A 21,085-nucleotide genomic window follows, 5' to 3' on the forward strand; every position below is an offset into this window, starting at 1 on the left:
GCCTGCAAACGTCACCAGCGCAGGGGGATCCCCGGGGAAAGTCCAGCGCCTTTGAGCCACCCCGGCCCCCCGGCTTCCAGGGGGGCCTCCAAGGAAGAGGAGGCTAGGGAACGCGGTGAAGTGCCCCGGGCGGCACACTTCGCGGCTGGTCCTCGTCGCCCCCGCGCAGAGCATCCGGGGCGCACGCGAGTGAGAGGAGGCTGGAGCGGGTCGGCCCGGCTGCCCGGGGTCGGGAAAGCAGAGGCTCCAGGCGGGGAGGGGCGGGGCGGGGAGCCGGCGCCGTCGCCCGGGGGCGGGGCCCGGTCCCCAGCTGTGGGTGCTTCCGACGCCCGGGGGGCCGGGCGGGCGCCCAGATGCTGCGGCGGCGGCGCGGAGCTCGGGCGGCCCGGGAGGAGCCGCGGGAGGCGTCGGGAGCCCATCCACCGGGAGTCGAGCCGCAGGTTTCCACCCCCGCTGGGACGCGCGCCCACTGGAGACGGCTCCTTGGGTCTCCCGCGCTGTCCCGTTCCTGGTTCGTGTTTCTCTACCTGGGGCTCTTTTTCTCTCTTTCAGGAGAGGCTGAGCGCTGTAGGCGTGCGGCCGCAGGGGTACTTGCTCGCTCGGGGACACGAGGGATGCCTTCGGGGAGGGGGCACCTCGGGTCCCTCGCCTCCTGTTTACATCGGGGGACGCGGCCTTTGGGTCTCTAATTCTGAGAGGAGTGATTGTTTTTTCCACCTAATGGACAAGGTCTGCGCATTTAGGGCTTCTTAGAAATTATTTCACTGACACCTGTTGGTACTTTATACGGCACCCACCCAAGACTGCTTTTGTTTTTTCAGTCGAAAGTCTGAAGGTTGGGGGGATTGTGTTTGTTTTTTGAATTAGAAGGGCCATGACTTCTATCACCGCTTCACTTCCTATTAGGTAGCACTTTCTGACCAGCTTGGCAGTATGACTCAGGAGCCAAGAAATACAGAGAAGTCGTACCGCCTTGAAATAGTTCCTTCCCAGCCCACAGAAGACTTTTTTTTTACCTTCGTCTTCTTCTTTTTAGTAGAATGGAGACAAGAGATAGTTGCAGCGCCTAGGTGCTCCACACCGTCCAGAGAGGGAATTCTAGGCTTGGCTCGCAGTGCTCACGATCTGTATTACTTCCGGTGGTTCTCACGCATTTGTTGAAGCCGTTTCTCAGCAAAGGGAGGAGTTGTTATTTCGGGTATCCAAAAATGAGTCACAGAGCTGCTCTCTTACATGTGAGACTTTGTTAATGAACTTTTGAAAAGTGAGGTTTGCTCTGGCTGTATTTAAAATAAGATTAAGATGTGAAATGCAGGCGCTGATAAACTGGAACTGGTTGTATAGGAAGTAATAGTTTAAAGTTTTGTTTCCAAGGGCGCCTGGGTGGTACACAATACCAGCTAGACTCACCAGGCTGATGTAAGATAACCATTAAAATCATGTGCTTTGCCACAGAGGCCCCAAGAGAAATTTAATTTCGTTATTCAATAACTGGTTTGTTACTGCTTTCGCTGGAATGGTGTGGTGGAAACATGTCATGTTACATAGTGATTGTATGTCACACTGAATCGAAATCTTCTGGACAGTTTGTCTTTATAAATTAGTGCCATGTAAAAAATTGTGAAGATGGTGGATACCCCTTGGAGCTGAGAAATTAAAATGTTCAAGCTAAGTCCTATTGCAGCTGGATAGAGACACAGTAGAGATGTGGATAGCATCACTGTTGGAGTTGAGTTTAATTCAGACCAGCAAACAGTTACTGGGTGCCTTCTCTGTGCCAGTCTCTTTATCGAGCTCTGGTTATATAATTGATAATAAGACAGGATCTTGCTGACAAGAACCCTAAAGACCAGTGTAGAAGACTGGCAAATACCTAGAAAATCCAGTAGAAGGAGATGAGTGCAATGACAGATCTATGCCCACAGTTGAGCCTCTGTCCCAATATGACTGAAGTTCCTGCAGCTCTGGGATTCTGAATGAAGTGGATCATCATTGCTGGAAGAATGATGAGGGTTTGAGCTTAATCATCTATTTGTCTTTGTAGGCAGCCTGTTGAGCTCATTCGGTCAGTGTTTCATTCAGTAAGTGATTTTAAAATATATTAATTAGAAAGGCATGGTTTTTAGAGATTTTTAAAAAATTAACCACATTTTAAATTATCTAGTAACCATGTAAAAATAAGTCCAACCTGTTCTTACCCCTAGATAACCACAGACATTTTAAAGTGACTAATTAATGGCAATGGCACCCCACTCCAGTACTCTTGCCTAGAAAATCCCATGGACAGAGGAGCCTGGTGGGCTGCAGTCCATGGGGTCACTAAGAGTCAGACACGACTTCACTTTCATTTTCACTTTTCACTTTCATGCATTGGAGAAGGGAATGACAACCCACTCCAGTGTTCTTGCCTGGAGAATCCCAGGGACAAGGGAACCTGGTGGGCTGCCGTCTATGGGGTCGCACAGAGTCGGACACGACTGAAGCAACTTAGCAGCAACATTACAACACCATATTGAAACAACTTTCTGATCATTGTTTTTACAGTTCAGATCAGTCTTTTCTAACAGGTTATAGCTGTATAACTCAACATGAGTAAATCCATTGTTGGGACTGAAAGCTGCTGAAGTGCTTTTTGGACCTAATACCAAAATAGATCCAGTTTTTCCAATTCCGTAAGATATCCACCAAGTAAGGGAAACAGTGCTAAATTTGACACAAATTTTTCTTAATTTCCATACTTTATTTCTCTTTCAAGAGCCTCAAAATTACTTTTTCTATGAGAAAATGTTGAGTGTGATCTTCATCATTGTACTTGAATTTGGCATAGGCTTTGTCATGATAAGTTTTAGGGAGTAGGCATCAATTAAATAATGAAGCTTAATGTAAGAGCAGGATTAGTCATCCAATGGAGGGATAGATGACCCAGGAGAAGGATCAGCCTGTTCAGGGTGGACACTGGCTGGGGAGAGGGCTGGAGAGACAGACTGGATTGGATCACATAGGCCCATATGTTATGTAAGAGGTTTGAGTTTATCCTATAAAGGACTTTAATCATGTGAATGATATTATCAGATTCATCTGTGTTTGGAAAAGCCAACTTTGACTCAAGATAGAGAACAGGTTGGATGAGCATGGCACTGGCCTTTGGGTGACATGGAGGACATTGTTGTAATATTCAAGATGAGAAATTAAAGAAGCCTTGAGTCAAGCAGTGACAGTGAGGAACAGAAAAGAGGGAAGGAGCTGAGAAGTGTTTAGTAAGTGGAATCTGGCCCAGAACCCAGAAGTGGCAGTGAGAGAGAGGGAGGGGGTTGGGATGACTCCCACATTTCTAGTTAATGACTAAGATAGGAAGATAAATAGAAGAGTAGGCTTGGTTTCAAGGATAATGAGGACCACATACAGGGTTTGGCATATAGTCAGTACTCATAAAACACTTTTGAAGGAATACTAATAACAGCTAACGTTTATTGAGCACATATTAAGTTCTCGGCACTATTCTAGGCTCATTATGTGAATCAAGTCTTTCGCTCCTTACTGCAATCCTCTGAGATAGGTACTGTTGTTAACTACTTTTGACTGGTGCAGAAAGTGCAATGTTAGTAATTGTCAGAGCCAGGAGTTGATCCTGAGAGTCTTTGACTCCAGAACTTGCTTGTATTCTTTTTTCGTTTTTTAGGTTTCGAATGTTTCCTGACATAACTAAATATTAACAGTCTATTATTGAGTTATAAACTGTATGAATAGCATGCTCTTAACTCTAAAAAAATGTTCATATGTACATGTACATTTATGAAGCAGTTTAGAAAGCTATACATCAAAACACAGAGCTTGCTTGTGTACTTTTTGTTTGTTTGGGTTTTGTTTTGTTTTGTTTTACTTGCTTGTGTTCTTACCACTCTGCTCTGACAGGCTGTCTCTATGAATGAATGAGTGATGTTTTGGACACTGTGGCAAACTCAGATTGGAGTCATTCTCCTGATTCTGACAATCCTCCCGCAGCGAGGAATAGCCCAGTACAGGAGATGGCTCCCAGGGGTCCCATTGTGCTGCTGCACCTCTGCCCTTTCCCTTACCCCAAGAAGTACCTGGTTGGGATCTTCCTGATCCAGGGATCAAACTCGCATCTCCTATGGCTCCTGCATTGGCAGGCAGATTCTTGCCACAGAGCCACCTAGGAAGCTGCTTGTGTTTCATAGATGCTCGATGTTTTATAGCTAAGATCTGTAGTATGCCTCCTATGGGGAAGCAGAAAGACTGGCCAGGGGATATACATCTACTGAGCAGGGTCTGATAGTAGAAGATTTACTAACAGATGCAGGCAGGTCCCTAACAGCTCCAGATCTTACAGTCGTGGTTTATCATCTGTATTCTGAGGGCTATTTTGCTTTGGTTTTACCCCAAACCAGGTAATTACCAAACTCTCCTGCTTCTAACTTTCAGAATCTTGGTAAGTTGAGGCTGGTGCCTGTGTTTCCCATTTTCTTGATTTAAGCTGGTCAAAATGATTCAAGTTTCCTGGGTTTGGACTGTCATTTTTATTTACAGGTCCATTCCTTTGGTCCTGATAAATATATTTTTCACTGTCAAACCCCGAAATCTGACCCCAACTCTTCACTGTTCTCATCGGCTCATGATTCATTCTCTTTTGGCTTGAAACAATTGTCTGATTTTTGTCCAGCAAGCAAAATCTAATTCTTTTTTCCCTCAGCAGCCTCTCCTTTGGACCATATAAAGGTTATAGACACTGAATTAATGTAGTACCTAAATGAATCAATAAACTCACTTAAGTTTGAAATTATAAAATGCTCAAATATCTAACACTTGAAGTTTTGAAATGTTTTCTCCACACATGAACAAAATGTTTCATTCAGCATTTCTTTAGATTTACCAGGAAATCTCGATATTTATAGTTTTCCATTATATGAAACTGACATAAAGCCTTCTGAGATAATCCAGTCCACGTGTTTACCCCTTGGTCTAAATTCCTATATGTCTGCCTGTTACTCATTCAGTGTTCAGAGAACAAGAAAGGGAAGGGTTTTGGTTAATATTTCATGTGGGTTTGTCTGGCCTCCTCAGTTCCACTGTGGTTTCCCTGCGTGCAGACAATTGCCAGAGTTAAGGGCTCTTGTAGGTCTCTCAGCCTCCTCTGAGTTCTGACTATTCCGTGACTTTTGCTGACTATGAAACCATCTGTCAGAGTAAGTTTGCTGGTCACTCCTTCTGAGTTTGTGAATACCAGACACTATTTGTGTATCTGACTCAAGTTCTTTGTAAAACTCAATAATTTGATTATTTTTAGTAGGAAGAAGTTTTAGGATTGGTAATTTTCATTTATCTTTCTTGAGCTAATTGAATGTTTTCAGTTAGTTTATATACTTTTTCTCTTTCTGGTGGATACAGTATCAAGGAAATTTATTTTTTATTTTTTAAAAATATTTATTTATTTTTTAATTTTAAAATCTTTAATTCTTACATGTGTTCCCAAACATGAACCCCCCTCCCACCTCCCTCCCCATAACATCTCTGTGGGTCATCCCCATGCACCAGCCCCAAGCATGCTGTATCCTGCGTCAGACATAGACTGGCGATTCAATTCTTACATGATAGTATACGTGATAGAATGCCATTCTCCCAAATCATCCCACCCTCTCCCTCTCCCTCTGAGTCCAAAAGTCCATTATACATAGCTGTGTCTTTTTTCCTGTCTTGCATACAGGGTCGTCATTCCCATCTTTCTAAATTCCATATATATGTGTTAGTATACTGTATTGGTGTTCTTTCTGGCTTACTTCACTCTGTATAATCGGCTCCAGTTTCATCCATCTCATCAGAACTGAATCAAATGAATTCTTTTTAACGGCCGAGTAATACTCCATTGTGTATATGTACCACAGCTTTCTTATCTGTTCATCTGCTGATGGACATCTAGGTTGTTTCCATGTCCTGGCTATTATAAACAGTGCTGCGATGAACATTGGGGTACATGTGTCTCTTTCAATTCTGGTTTCCTTGGTGTGTATGCCCAGCAGTGGGATTGCTGGGTCATAAGGTAGTTCTATTTGCAATTTTTTAAGGAATCTCACACTGTTCTCCATAGTGGCTGTACTAGTTTGCATTCCCACCAACAGTGTAGGAGGGTTCCCTTTTCTCCACACCCTCTCCAGCATTTATTGCTTGCAGATTTTTGGATCGCAGACATTCTGACTGGTGTGAAGTGGTACCTCATTGTGGTTTTGATTTGCATTTCTCTAATAATGAGTGATGTTGAGCATCTTTTCATGTGTTTGTTAGCCATCCATATGTCTTCTTTGGAGAAATGTCTATTTAGTTCTTTGGCCTCAAGGTAATTTAGAAAGTACAAAGTTGCTTAGTAAAATGTTCCCCATTTTGTATACCCAACTGTTTCACTTATTTCTCTATTCAAAGATACACGACATTTCATGCTATTGCATAACTTGTTGGGTAATAGTGTAAATTTTGACTTTTTAGAGTAGTGGAAATGGCTCAATTGCTATCTTCACATGGAAAATAAGGGAACAAGGATTGTTCTCAGTTTTGTTTCAGAGTTGCATCAATGCATGTCTCATTCCTGGTTTTGCTTTTAATTTTGTTATGTGCCTGTGTGACATAACACACAGATTGGTGACACAAATCTATTGATTTGAGATAAAGTCAAGCACAGTGTATAAGCGGAATTCTATAATATTAGTAGATATCCCCTTTCTTTTTCCCCTCTTCCCTGATTATTACATGGCTAAACCAACATATGGACTTCCCTGGTGGCTCAGATGCTAAAGTATCTGCCTACAATGCGGGAGACCTGGGTTCGATCCCTGGGTCAGGAAGATCCTCTGGAGAAGGAAATGGCAACCCACTCCAGTACACTTGCCTGGAAAATCCCATGGATGGAGGAATGTAGTATGCTACAGTCCATGGGGTCGCAAAGAGTTGGACGCAACTGAGCGACTTCACTTCACTTCACTTCAAACTAACATACAGTGATGTCAGTTGACAGGATTATACAGTTCTTCATTCCTTACAAAGTAATCTCATAGATATTTTCTCTTTTAATTCTCATAAAACTCTGGCAAGACAGATATGACAAGTATTATTATTTTCTGTATTTTAATAATGTTGATGAGGAAGGAGACCACGGGAGAGATTAAATGACCTCCCAGCATTACCTGAGAAGTAAGGTGCAGGCCCAGTGCACCATGCTGTCATTACTCGACTAAAAGAGGCAAGTTTCCTGGGAACAGACTCTTGAGATCTGCATATGAGAAACTTATTGGGAGGTGCTCTGAGAGAGGACTTGGCAGGCGGAGAGGAGAGCAGGAATGTGCGGATGAAAGAAAGAACTGCAGTGCAGGTACAAGGGTGGTCTTCACAGTGGGGAAACCTGGAGGTGGCATGGCCCTTCAGAATTGTTATGCCATCTTGAAGCATGGGGGCTGGTCATTGTATCCCTGGCATCAACTCATCATTGGATGTGGGCTGTATCCAGGCAGAAATGTGTAATCTTGGGCCAAGCAACTCCCTTTATTTAGTCAAAGGCAGTTGCTGGAGCTATGAACCTTCTACAGTCAACATTCCTGGCAGCCGGAGGAGCAAGGGCCTTGGTCCTGAAGGGGATATGAGCATCCCATCAACCACTGCATTTCTCTGAAAGGCAGCGTTCTCCTCCATGAGGGCTTTGCCATGTCCTTCTGAGCCAGACTTGCCCTGCCAAGTGGAGCCCAGAAAGCTGGGGTTCGTCCAAGATCCTGGAAGATATAGAAGAGCTGATCAGAGATCAAGAAGATAGTAGTCTTATTCTTGGAAAGATTATGAGCAGAAGAGCCAGGTGAGGGTCGACCAGGATGAGTGGAGAAGGGTGCATCACAGAGAAGGCTAACCAAACACACAGGCTGTTCAGACAACGAGCAGAAGAGCTGGTCTTTCCTGTAATTCAAGACTTCACCGTATTTGAATTAGTACTTACTAATTCAAGTATTGACCACCTGATGTGAAGAGCTGACTCATTGGAAAAGACCCTGAAGGTGGGAAAGACTGAAGGCAGGAGAAGGGGGACAGCAGAGGATGAGATGGTTCGATGGCATCATGGATTCAATGGACATGAGTTTGAGCAAACTCCAGATGGTGAAGGAGAAGGGAGTGGTATGCTGCCGTCCATGAGATCACAAAGAGTCAGATACCAGTTAGCGACTGAACAATGACAGCAACAAGGCTTTACCATTGTTAAATGGTAAGCAGTTTTATTAGGCTCTATTTATTAGGCTGCTTGGTGGGCTACAGTCCACGGGGTTGCAAAGAGTTGGACACAACTGAGTGACTAAGCACAGTACATTTATTAGGCTACATTGGGCTACATTTTCTCTCTCTTCTCTCCCTCCTCCCCTCTCCCTTTTTAAAAAGCCTTTGAAAGGCCCCAAATCAGTCCAGTGAATCTCAGTGTGTAGCCTGTAGATTATAAGATCTGAATTGCCTGGGATATTTTAAAACATGCCCCACAAACAAGCAACAAAAAGAAAACAGAAAAGGAAGTCCAGGTTTACATTCAAGATCTACTAGAGTAGGATCTTTACTAGTGGAAACAATGAATTAACATTTTCAACCCATTTTCCACAGATGGTTTTGATCTGTACTATAGTTCAAGTACCACTGCCTGGAACTCTTATGCCCTTGATAGTGACCGAGTCTATTGGGATTTTTCAGATTAGCGAAAAGTCACAGGAACTGTGGAAAAGAGGAGCACCTGAGCCTTAATACCAGCAGGATGGATTTAGTGATATTCGCTCTTTGTCCTTTATAGCATATTCCTGGCTTGGTCACCGGAGAGCCTGGCCCAAATTTCCTGGCTGGCTGCCAGCTGGGATTGCTTGAGAGAGGAGTTTCTGGCTTGGCCTTTTACTGTCTTGATAACTGGGGGAGAGATACCAAATTCCTGGAATAGTTGTAGATAAAAAGGTTGGGGGTCGGGAGAGAATCAGTGAATTTATAGGAATCAGTAATTTCTAGGAGAATAAGGAGGTTCCAGAAAATCTTATGCCAGATGAAACTTTGAGGTGCTGTCTTAAAGCTTTAAATGACCATGTAATAGAATGAGACAGATTGCTATGATAGGAAAATATATTACCTGATTCATTGAAATAGGGAATAATTATTTCCCTGGTGGCTCAGATGGTAAAGAATCCTCCTGCCATGAGGGAGACCTGGGTTTCATCCCTGGGTTGGGATGATCCCCTGGTGGAGGGCATGGCAACCCACTCCAGTATTCTTGCCTGGAGAATCGCCATGGACTGAGGAGCCTGTCATGCTGTAGTCCATGAGGTCGCAAGGAGTTGCACACAACTGAGTGACTAAGCACAGCACAGCACATTTTTCTTCAAAGGGAAAAGCACTGATTTTGAGTCAGGTTATTGCGGGAAATATTAGTCACCTAAAGAGTAGTCTGATAAACTCCTAGCAAATTTTGATATATTGTGTTCACTCTTGCAGCACCAAATTGCTCTAGTTCCTATACCTGCAATGGTCTGGGTTGTCTCTGCCTGCTCCCTTCTCTTTTTCCTTCCTCAGCAAACTCCTGATAAGCCATTTAGAAGCATCCAGTTGAGTTCTCCATCTTTCAGTGAGTTCAGAAAGTACACCCATCTATCCCCCCATTCTTACATTTATTATTATCCTTCTACCAGCCTGTCCTCTTTTTTTTTTGGCTGCAACTTGAAGCATGGCATGTGGGATATTAGTTCCCCCACCAGGGATTGAACCCACTTCCCTGAATTGGAAGGGTCGAGTCATAACCACTGGACCACCAGGAAAGTCCCTTGTCTTCTTCATCTTAAAGATAAGGAGTGTCACTTCCTCTTTGTGTACAAGAGACCTAGCTTCATCAGAAATGGTTGAAAGAAATAACCAGTCTGGCAAGCATAGTTATTCAACAGATATTTACTGAGGCTCTTCTATGAGCTGGACCCTTGAGGGCACGTGGCAAACACAGTAAGTACAGCCCTTGACCCCATTGAGCTTATTGGCCAACAAACAAGATAAGCAATGAAACAATTAACAATAGAAAATGATGAATGTCAGGAAAGAGGAAGTATTATGGAGCCAGCAACCCAGCTTAGTCTTGGGTCAGAGGAAGTTTCCCATTCTTATGGAACACAGTTTATATGAAAAATAGAATCTGTGAGCCTGGCTCTGATTCTAAGACAAAGGACCTCTTTTTAAATAAAGGGAGATCTTTTGTTCTACCTAGTTCAAAATTGACCAGTCCTTCACACGCATGTGTGTTTGTAAGCACACACACTGGCAAAGATAGAACAAGAAAGTGACTCCATTTTTTTTTTTTTTCTTTTTTGGCTGCATGGCATGTAGGGTCTTAGTTCCCTAACCAGGGATTGAACCTGCACCCCCTGCATTGGAAGTGTGAAGTCTTAACCACTGGACCACCAGGAAAGTCCTCAACTCCTTCATTTAATGAATAAAATAGATAGCAAGGAACTGAGAAGAAAGTTTCTATTCATCTCTTTCAATGTGCCATTGCTAGAAGCTAATGTATAAATATTTTAATATGTAATACACAGTAAAGGAATATAAACTTAAAGCTGACAATTGTGAGCTTATGTTACAGCTTTTTTAAGGGTTAACTTTAAGAATCTGATGATTACAGCCTAAGAGGGTGTTGGACAGATTTGCCTTTGGATCTTGTTTTAGATCAAGGTAGAGGCACCTTTGCTCAGAGGTCAGTGTCTGCTCTGACTTCTCGTCTTTCCACTTCATTTTCTTGGCCCTGCTGTGGGAGGGCCTGGCACTGGTGTTGTAGCTCTGCCTGGCTTAGCAGCTCACGCTGAGTCCTTTTATGGCCAGTTCTTGCTCTTTGATTATTTCTGTACGTGCTTATTTCTCACTATACATTTTAAGACTTAGTTGAGGGCATCGATTGTGACTTCTTGATTTTTTAATCTCCTACATCTCTTCTACTGCAATTTATTTATGTCCAACAAAAGTCCGTCTAGTCAAAGCTATGGTTTTTCCAGTAATCATGTGTGGATGTGAGAGTTGGACTATAAAGAAAGCTGAGTGCCAAAGAATAGATGCTTTTGAACTGTGGTGTTGGAGAAGACTCTTGTGGGTTCTTTGGACTGCAAGGAGATCCAACCAGTCAATCCTAAAGGAAATCAGTCCTGAATATTCATTGGAAGGACTGATGCTGAAGCTGAAACTCCAATACTTTGGCCACCTGATGGGAAGAACTGACTCATTTGAAAAGACCATGATACTGGGAAAGATGGAAAGCAGGAGAAGGGGGTGACAGAGGATGAGTTGGTTGGATGGCATCACCGACTTGATGGACATGAGTGTGAGTAAGCTCTGGGAGTTGGTGATGGACAGGGAAGCCTGGCGTGCTGCTGTCCACGGGGTCGCAAAGAGTCGGACATGACTGAGTGACTGAACTGAACTGAACTGAACTGATTACATTAAATAAGTATAGTATTTGAATTAAGAGTCCTTGGGTTGAGAAAGTAACCAGATTGCTTCTCTACTAAGAATCTATTTCCCGTTTAAGCAGATATCACAAAGCAAATATGTGCACATTTAACCTATGAATGTCTGCTTTACTAAGAATACCATCCATTGGGGAATTCCCTGTTGGTCCAGTGGTTAGGACTTGGGCACTTTCACTGACAAAGCCAGATTCATTCTCTGGTCAGGAAACTAAGATCCCACAAGCCTCATGGTGTGACCAAAAAAAAAAAAAGAATCTGTTTGGCTGATTTCAGGGAAGGGAGGGTTAAGTCATCATAGAACAATGTTTACTAGATGTAGGTGGAAGTGTAGAATGCTCCGCTGTGTCTCACTTCAGTCAACTTAAACATATCTGCACTGTCCACCATCTAGCATCTCAAAACAACATTGACACTAAAAAAGTGGAATTAAAGACTAGAGTGAGAGTTAAAATATAACTCAGATTTGAAGTGTGATTTTAAATGAATGGACAAGTGATGTCCTTTGATGACCATAAGCCATGTTTTTTCTTATCTTTCTGCCCATGCTTGGCATATTCCTTAGTATTGCAAATGTAATTTATGTTCTAATTTTTTTCTTGCTTCTACTATAAATATTGTATTGATATACAGGGAGTATATGAACGATGAGGAAATCATTGCATCAGTTCCTATACTTTCTATTTTTCATAGTTCAAGCTTGGTTTATTGCTGAGTGTAGGTGGGTGACAAGTTTAACCATGGTGAATCCAATTGAATACTTTTGTAAATTAGTTCAGCTTTTATATTTTCATTGAGAGTTTTTTTCAATGAGAAATTTCCATGAGATTTTTAAAATATATTTAACTTAAGAAATATTTATTTATGGCTGTGTCAGGTCTCAGTTGCAGCGTGAGGGATCTTTCGTTGTGGCCTGTGAGCTCTGGAGTTCGAGGTAGTTGCCCCAAGGCATGTGGGATTTTAGTTCTCAGACCTTGGATCGAACCCATGTCCCCTGCATTACAAGGAACTTTCTTAATCACTGGACCAGAAGGGAAGTCCCTATATTTAATTTTTATTTTATATTGCAGTATAGCCAATGGACAATGTTGTGATAGTTTCAGGTGGACAGCAAAGGGACTCAGCCATACATGTACGTGTATCCATTCTCCTCCAAATTCCCCTCCCATCCAGATTGCCATGTAATACTGGGCAGAGTTCCCTGTGATATACAGTAAGTCCTTGTTGGTTATCCATTTTAAATAAAGCAGTGTGTACATGTCCATCCCACACTTCCTAATTATCCCTTTCCTTCTGTTCTTCCTCCTGGCAACCATAAGCTAGTTCTCTGTGAGTCTGTTACTGTTTTGTAAACAAGTTCATTCATATCATTTCTTTTTGGGTTCCACATAAAAGGGAATACTATATTGTGAGAAGAAAAACTTCTTTCAGTTCCTGCTGGTGAGCTGAAATATTTTTCTCTTTTGAAAATCTAGAACTCTTTAGAGGATGAAGCTTATTCCTGAAAGAGTGAAAATTATAGTAGTACCAACCCATCTGAAAAGATTAACAGTTGGCAGAAGAAAATTCCATGTAGTCAGCATTATTTTGTTTTTGTTTAATTTCTCAAGATATTAACTGCCCTTTGCTGAAACTGAGAGCGTGGACATTTTCTCCTGTTGACATCTAGACCCCTACACCTACCACTGGCAGCAGCGTAAACACACAATAAACATTTTCAATTTTGTTCGTTCCATCTGGTAGCTAAGGCATCAATAAGCCTTGTATTGTGGTTTTTTCTCTCTTATCTGTTAGTCTAAAGTAGTATCTTATTTTTAATTTGTATTTATTTGCTAAAGAGCAGATCTTGTCATTTCATATTTTTATTGACAATATTTTATTTCCTGTGATTGTCTTTTTATATGTTTTCCTCAGTATATTTTGTCATGTTATTTTCTTTCTGGTTAAGATTGTGTATTCATATAACATTGTATATCTATCTAATGTCTATTACATTTTGTGCAAATATTTTCTTCTGGTCTCTTGCTTTGATTTTTAACATTTATTATTATTTTTGTGCACAGAATTTTCAAATTTGTGTAGTCACATTTGGTTATCTTTTTCTTTGAGAGTTCCCCTACAACCTCCAGTCCAGTTATCATTATCCCAAAGTACTGATAAATACTCCATTTTATTTTCTATCAATGTTACTGTTATAGACATTTGCATTTTTAACTCTCTCATGTTTCTGAGGTATATTATGGGGTCTGTGATAAGGATTAGAGAGAAATAAATTCTTTTTTTTTAATAAATTCTTGCCAGTCAGTTACATCATTCTAGTTGCTTAAATTCTTTCCTATTATTTTTCAGCGGCTGCTTCCTCATAAACTAACATTTTATATATAATTGGTTTATTTCTCCTTGTTTTATTCATGTCCATTTATCTACTTTTCATGTTTGCAGAAGTATCACATCTTTGTGTGCTTATTCACTCAGTCGTGTCTGACTCTGTGACTCCATGAACAGCAGCCCACCAGGCTCCTCTGTCCATGGGATTCTCCAAGCAAGAATACTGGAGTGGGTTGCCATTTCCTTCTCCAGGGATCACACCTTGAATGACTGTCTTATAATAGGCGTTCATATCTGCGGGGCTTCCTCTGCTTCACCAGTGTTGTGTTCTTTCCAATTTCTAAAAAAAATTAACCATTTATTATTTGAGTCTTATTTTAGGATCACTTTCATTTTCAGATTTATTTTTTAACTCTGTCAGGAATTTTGGATTTAGTTCCATCAAAATATTAACTTGAGGAGAGTTTCAGATTGTACTTATAACTGTGTCTAAGCATCAGTGCTATAGCAGAACCTGTAAAGAAATATTGACACGAGAAGGAAATGAGCAGACAAGACGGAGGGTTCCTAGAGAGCTCTGGTTTACCCCAAGCCAAACTCATAAATTCGTACCATTGCCCTTTGGATTGGTGTTGTGGATTTCTGGAAAGCCTTCTTTTTTCCTTCCTGCTTCTCCCTCCCTTCCTGCCCCATTTCCTTCTTCTTTCTGTCTCTTTCTCTCTCATTTTTAATTTCATCAAACTTACACGTAATTAGAGTGAACTAGTTCCATAAAACATTTAATAAAAAGAAAAATCTAATGACAAAAAAGTCTATTTCACTTCGCCTTCCCAAAGGCAGCTACTTTTGACTATTTTTGCTGTTTCTTTTAGTATGTATATTCATGTCTCTAAATAACACACTTCTATTACTATTTCTTGATTGCTTTCTATTTTGTTTTAGGCGTGGCCTATTGACTTCTCTGTGTGGAAGATGGTATTTTAATTCACTTTCACACCTCTTTTCCATAGACATACACTCTTCCTGTCCCATTCTCCCAACACAATTCCATTATACTTTGTTAGATCAGTATTCTATGATTATATTTTTATGATTATGAAAATGCTAATCACAGCTGAGCCACGATTACTTTCCTGTAACTACATATTTCTTTTTGCTTTTCTAGAAGTTAATTGTGTTTCTCTGTTGTTGCTGTTAGTTTTATTTACACTTACAACCTACTCAACCCCACATGGTCTAAATCTCCTCTCAAGATATTTTGACTCCTCAGAAATTCTATCAGTTTCACCTTCCTGAAGAAATCTCTCTGGCCGCCTACTCACCTCATCTAAACAGAGGATCCTTTCAGCCAGGTTCCTAGCCGACATCTTTGTCTCTTTGCCATCATCCTGAGATGCCTTTGCGTCTCTCCTCTGTTCGAACTTGTTAGGAGTCTTTATTCTGTGTTATTTTTCTGCTTCATTTCTTTCTTTTGTTGGAACGTCTTCCTCAGCTTCTTACTGAGAAGGAGAACAGAGGAGATAAAGTTTTTTTTTTTAAGACTTAGTGTCAATCTGAAAATGTCTTTATTCTACCTTTACCTTTGATTGATGGTTTGACTAAAGTCTGGGTTAAAAATACGTCTTCCTCAAAAGTTTAAAAGGTGTTGTTCTGTTAGTTTTAAATTGTTTTGACCTTTAATGCTTTTTAGGTGATCTATTTCTTTCTCTCTGGAATTCCTATTATTTGGAATTTGAACTTAAATGGTTGGACCCCTAAAGTCCCACCTATTCTGTTATTTTTTGCTTTTCTTTCTTTCTACTTTATCAAAAGGGTCTTCCATTCTCCTGCCTATAGGCTGCAGGTCAGTGTGCTGGACGGTAGGTGAAAGAAGATATTCACTTAAACATCTTCTTTTTAGGTGGGCATCTCTAACCCAGTCTCCGTTCAGATTCTAGCCTTGCTACCCTCCTGTGGATACACTCACAGGATACACTCACCTCTTTTTAAAAAAATATTTTTATAAATGTTTTTATTTCTTTGGTTGTGCCGGGTCACAGCATGTGAGATCTTTTAGTTGCAGCATGCAAATTCTTAGTGTGGCATGTGGGATCTAGTTCCCTAACCAGGCCTCCTGCATTGGGAGTGTGATGTTTTACCCACTGAACCACCAGAGGAATTCCTACACTCACTTTTTAAGAAGGCTTCTAACCAAACATGTTTGTTATTACCCTACCACCACTGCCTCCTTTTCTGTCCTCAGCTTTCAGTTCTGGTTCCTAAGCTTTTGAGTACTTGTTTATGGTGTAATCATTTCTTGGTCTTCTCCACTTTTTTTTTTTTTAACTTTATTTTACTTTACAATACTGTATTGGTTTTGCCATACATTAGTCTTCTTCACTTTTTGCTTAGGATTCGACTTTCTTGAATTTGCTGAGTTAGTTACCATTGGCCCATTTGCTTTACAAATTCTGACATTTTGTTGCTGCTTTCTTCTATCTTGTTCTTTATCTTGTTGGTGTATGCCTTTTCCAAAGTTCCTTTAGTGGAATTTTGGAAGAAAGAAAAAGTAATGTTCAATTTGCCATTTTACTCAGAATATAGATCTTTAAACGCGCGCGCGCACACGTGTGTGTGTGTGTGTGTGTGTGTGTGTGTGTGTGTGTGTGTTAGTCACTCAGTCGTATCCAACTCTCTGCTATCCCATGGACTATCTCCTGGAGTTTGCTCAGTTTCATGTCCATTGTGTCGGTGATGCTGTCTAACCATCTCATTCTCTGCTTCCCCTTCTTGTTTTGCCTTCAGTCTTTCCCAACAGCAAGGTCTTCTAAAATAAGTCACCTCTTCACCCAGGTGGCCAATGTATTGGAGCTTCAGCTTCAGCATCAGTCCTTCCAGTGAATATTCAGGGTTATTTCCTTTTGGATTGACTGGTTTGATCTCCTTGCTGTCCAAGGGACTCTCAAGAGTCTTCTCCAGCACCACAATTCAAAAGCATCAATTTTTTGGCTCTCAGCCTTCTTTATGGTTCAGCTATCACATCCATACATGACTACTGGAAAAACCACAGCTTTGACTATATCAACCTTTGTCAGCAAAGTGGTTTCTGCTTTTTAATACGCTATCTAGGTTTGTCATACCTTTCCTTCCAAGGAGCAAGCATCTTAATTTCATGCCGCAGTCATCATCTGCAGTGATTTTGGAGCCCCAAAAAATAAAGTCTGTCACTGTTTCCATTTTTTCCCCTTCTATTTGCCATGAAATAATGGGGCCAGATGCCATGATCTTAGTTTTTGTAATGTTGAATCTAGGGCATTAATATTCTGTCACCTGAGTTATAGGAATAATATAGAAACTGATATCAGAATAGTTGTTTGGTTTTATAGGATCATTTAAAATCACTTGGTCTATATGGGTTTCTTAGGGAATAGTACTTGAAGTATTTTGAATAAACTACCTCGTGAAATAAACTGATTATGGATGGAAAATGTGCAAAGCCGTAACTCCTAATATCATGTTGTGGGTTTCCCAGGTGATGCTAGTGGTAAAGAACCCGTCTGGCAGTGCTGGAGACAGAAGAGACAAGAGTTTGATTCCTGGGTGGGGAAAATTCCCCTGGAGGAGGGCATGGCAACCCCCTCCAGTATTCTTGCCTGGAGAACCCTGTGGATAGAGGAGCCTGGAGGACTACAATGCATACGGTCGCAAAGAGTTGGACATGACTGAAGCGACTGAGCACGCGATATCATGATTGTAAAAGACTTAAAATTTACAGAGTGCTTTTATATACATTTTAAACCTCATTTAATTATCAGAAAAAGAAACCTTTATAGGTAGTGTCCTTACCATTGTACCAATGGAGAAACTGACACTCAGAGGTCTGACATGTCTCCATCCACTTTATACAGCTAGAGTTAGAAACAGGAAGGCCTCTGACACCTAGGGGAGCATTCATTCTCCCACACCTCATTTGTTTTCAGGACAAGGCAGTTAGCTGATGAGCTAGACTCTTCCGTAAATGCTCTTGGAAAGTAAAACAAACCCCTCCCCGACCAACAACAAAACCTGGTGGGGTGGAGTGGGGAATAGGGCTTATCTTTATAGACATTTATGAGGGAGGTGTTTGGAGGATGTTTATTGAATTCAAATTGTTCATCTGTTCCTGAAAGAAAGCCTGGCCACTGACTTTATAAACACTGAATCCTGAAGATACCAGTCCTCAGTATGCCGCTTTGGGATTCTAGAACATTAAAGTAAAACACAAGGATTCTCTCATTCTTTTTTTTTTTAATTAAGTCTTTATTGAATTTGTTAAAATACTGCTTCTGTTTTATGGTGTTTGTTTTTTTTTTTTGCCTCAAGGCATGTGAGATCTTATCCTCCCCACCAGGGATCAAACCTGTAACCCCTGTGTCGGAGAAGGTGAAGTGTTAGCCACTGAACCGCCAAGAAGTCCCCTCTCTTTTTAAAAAGAATTTCCTTTCCTTTTCTAGGTTGCTCCTTGGTGTTCCTTTTTTACCTGATATCACCTGCACAAAAATGTTGGTGGTGGAAAGTACAGTGGTCCCCTGGCAGGAATAAATCCCTAGAGAATTCTTGCAGTTTAGCAGAAAAATGTTCCATAGTTTGTAATCAGGGTCAGTTCTTCTGGATACTGTTAAGTATTCACAGCCTTCTTGAATAGAAAAGAGTCAGGAAGACTATGTATTCGGTTTTCATCATTGGTTATTTTATAGTTATTACATATTGTTATTGTTGTTGTTCATTTGCTAAGTCGTATCCTCCTTTTTGCAACCCCATGGACTGTAGCCCTCCAGGTTTCTCTGTCTATGAGGTTCTCCAGTCAAGAATACTGGAGTGGGTTGCCATTTCCTTCTCCAGGGGATCTTCCTGGACCAGGGATTGAACTTGTGTCTCCTGCACTGGCAGGTGGATTCTTTATGGCTGAGCTACCAGGGAAGTCCTAGTTATTATATATAGTGGTATTAAATGATGAGACGTTTTTACTTTCTATGTAAAACAATTCTGTATCATTGGATTATTTCTTCTTCATCTTTTCAAAGAGCAAGGGTTGCTTTCATAATCAGAGAAAAGGAGAGAGACTTTTACAAAGAAAACCTTAAATAATCTGCTGACCCACGGGTATTAGAGTTCACTTATGATTATGATATGAGTAACAAAATGTTAGTAATAAACTGTTAGTGGTATACCAGGCAATGCACTATTTATACTGATAGTTACTGAATCTTCATTAGTTTTTGAGTGAATTAAACTCACAGAATAGATGATAATAGAGCACATATACAGAGTGCTTACTCTCTGCCGGACACTCTTCTAAGACCTTTTTTTCAATTGGAAGATAATTACTTTACAATGTTGTATTGGTTTCTACCATACAGTAAGTGAATCAGCCATTAGTATATACATATCCCCGCCCTCTAGGGCCTCTCTCTCACCACCTCATCATCCCACCCCTCTAGGTCATCACAGAGTACCGGGCTGAGCTCCCTGTGTTACACAGCAACTTCCCACTAGCTATTTATTTTACACATGATAGTGTGTATATGTCAATAGTGAAGTGAAGTCACTCAGTTGTGTCTGACTCTTTGTGACCCCATGGACTGTAGCCTGCCAGGCTCCGCCATTCTTTGGATTTTCCAGGCAAAAATACTGGAATGGCTTGCCATTTCCTTCTCCAGGGGATCTTCCTGACCCAGGGATTGAACTGGGGTCTCCCACGTTCCAGTCAGACTCCTTAATGTCTGAGCCACCAATGCTACTCTCTCAATTCATCCCACCCTCTCCTACCCAGCTTGGATTATCTCATTTAATTCACTTCCTCACCTTCTGCAGTTGGTATTTATACATGTGGAAGATAAGACAGAGAGGAGGTGAATATAAGGAAACACGACATCAGCAGACATTTGCAAAGCACTTATCTGGTAGGAATTGCCCTCTCTTACTGCCAGGAGCCCTGAAACCAGAGAGGAAGCCCAGGCTACTCCCAGTGGCAGCAGAGTTCTCTCCCCAGGCTGAACACTTTGCCACACTCTTCCACTGCCCTGAGTGGGTATGGCATCCTAAGCAGATTCTACAACTGGGAAGCAGTATCCTGATTGCCTTAAACACTCTGAAAGACTAGTAAGGTCTTAATCCAGTGCTCCTTAGGAACCTGGTTCATGTCACACTAATTTTTATTCCTTTTAGTCAGCAAGAAAGGTCTCTGGTTCAGTCTTGGTGACGAAGGAGTGGAACATGGCAGGAGAACCATGTTTGGAGGCTGCATTTTGCCTACCTGGCGTTCTTTACTGATTTGGACAATAGACTGATGATACACTTAAGCGATCTACCTCCATTTCAAAGCTGGCTTTTCAAGTCCTCAGAACCTCTTATCAGACTGAAACTCAGCCAAAGTTAAAGCTGCCTAGCCTCTCTGTGCTGTCCTGCCCCCATTGCTCAACAACCTCGATTTAGCATACTGCGTTATCAAACAGCTCCTGCAGTCTTTCTTGTGGAGGCTGCTTGTGTGTGAGATAGTCTTTTTTTAGCATCATTTTTTTTTCTCCTTACCATGCTTATGACCACAATCCTCAAAAGGAAAGGAAGGCTGTCCTCAGACTTGTTAAGAAACACATGCTCCTTTTATGTGTATGCTTTACATTCGAGTGTGTATACAGTATGAACAGGAAGTTGTAAATGTGGACTGTCAAAACCCAGGTGTGTAATTAGGCCATGATCATTGGGACAAGGATTTGGTGCACATTTCTTATGTTTGTGTGTTTAAATTGTAGCAATGAACTTTGGTGTAAGTGCAGCAGCCTTTACTTTCAAAGAATTATGATTTATCCATGAGTCACATCATCCTCCTAGGTCCTCTTTAAGAAGAACACAAATTTGGGGGTATAGAGAAACCTAAAGAGGGGTGTATCAGTTAGCTTTGTCAGTATAACAAAATACGCCCAAATTTCCATTGTTATTTCTCATCATTGTGAACTTTAAATGAGATAGTCTACAATATGTAAAGCTTTGACAGTAGTACCTGGCAGAAAGTAAATTCTGATTAGTTCTTCCAATGGGTTCACTTTGAGGTCAGTCAGACAGATGTAGCGGTGGGTCACCTGGGGGTGCTGGCCTCTCTCTGCATGTGGTCATTACCTTCTAGGAGGCTAGTCTGGGCTTCTTGACATGAGGCTCTGGTGTTCTTGGTAGTAACAGGGCGCAAGCCCCAGTTTGCTAGTGCTATTTAAGCATCTGCTTGCATCATGTTT

The 21,085-nt window shown here is 41.4% G+C and overlaps 1 protein-coding gene across 1 annotated transcript in view; it reads left to right on the top strand.

Moving 5' to 3' along the window:
• Window positions 1-391: 391 nt before the first annotated feature.
• The window catches only part of STX11 (syntaxin 11), a 38,211-nt gene continuing 17,517 nt past the window's right edge, over window positions 392-21,085 (top strand). The window contains exon 1 of the mRNA XM_052645932.1: window positions 392-511. The gene's annotated coding sequence lies outside the window, so the exon portion shown is untranslated. The remainder of the gene's footprint in view (window positions 512-21,085) is intronic.

Source organism: Budorcas taxicolor, chromosome 9 (genome assembly GCF_023091745.1).
Source record: "Budorcas taxicolor isolate Tak-1 chromosome 9, Takin1.1, whole genome shotgun sequence".
Classification (NCBI taxonomy): Eukaryota; Metazoa; Chordata; class Mammalia; order Artiodactyla; family Bovidae; genus Budorcas; species Budorcas taxicolor.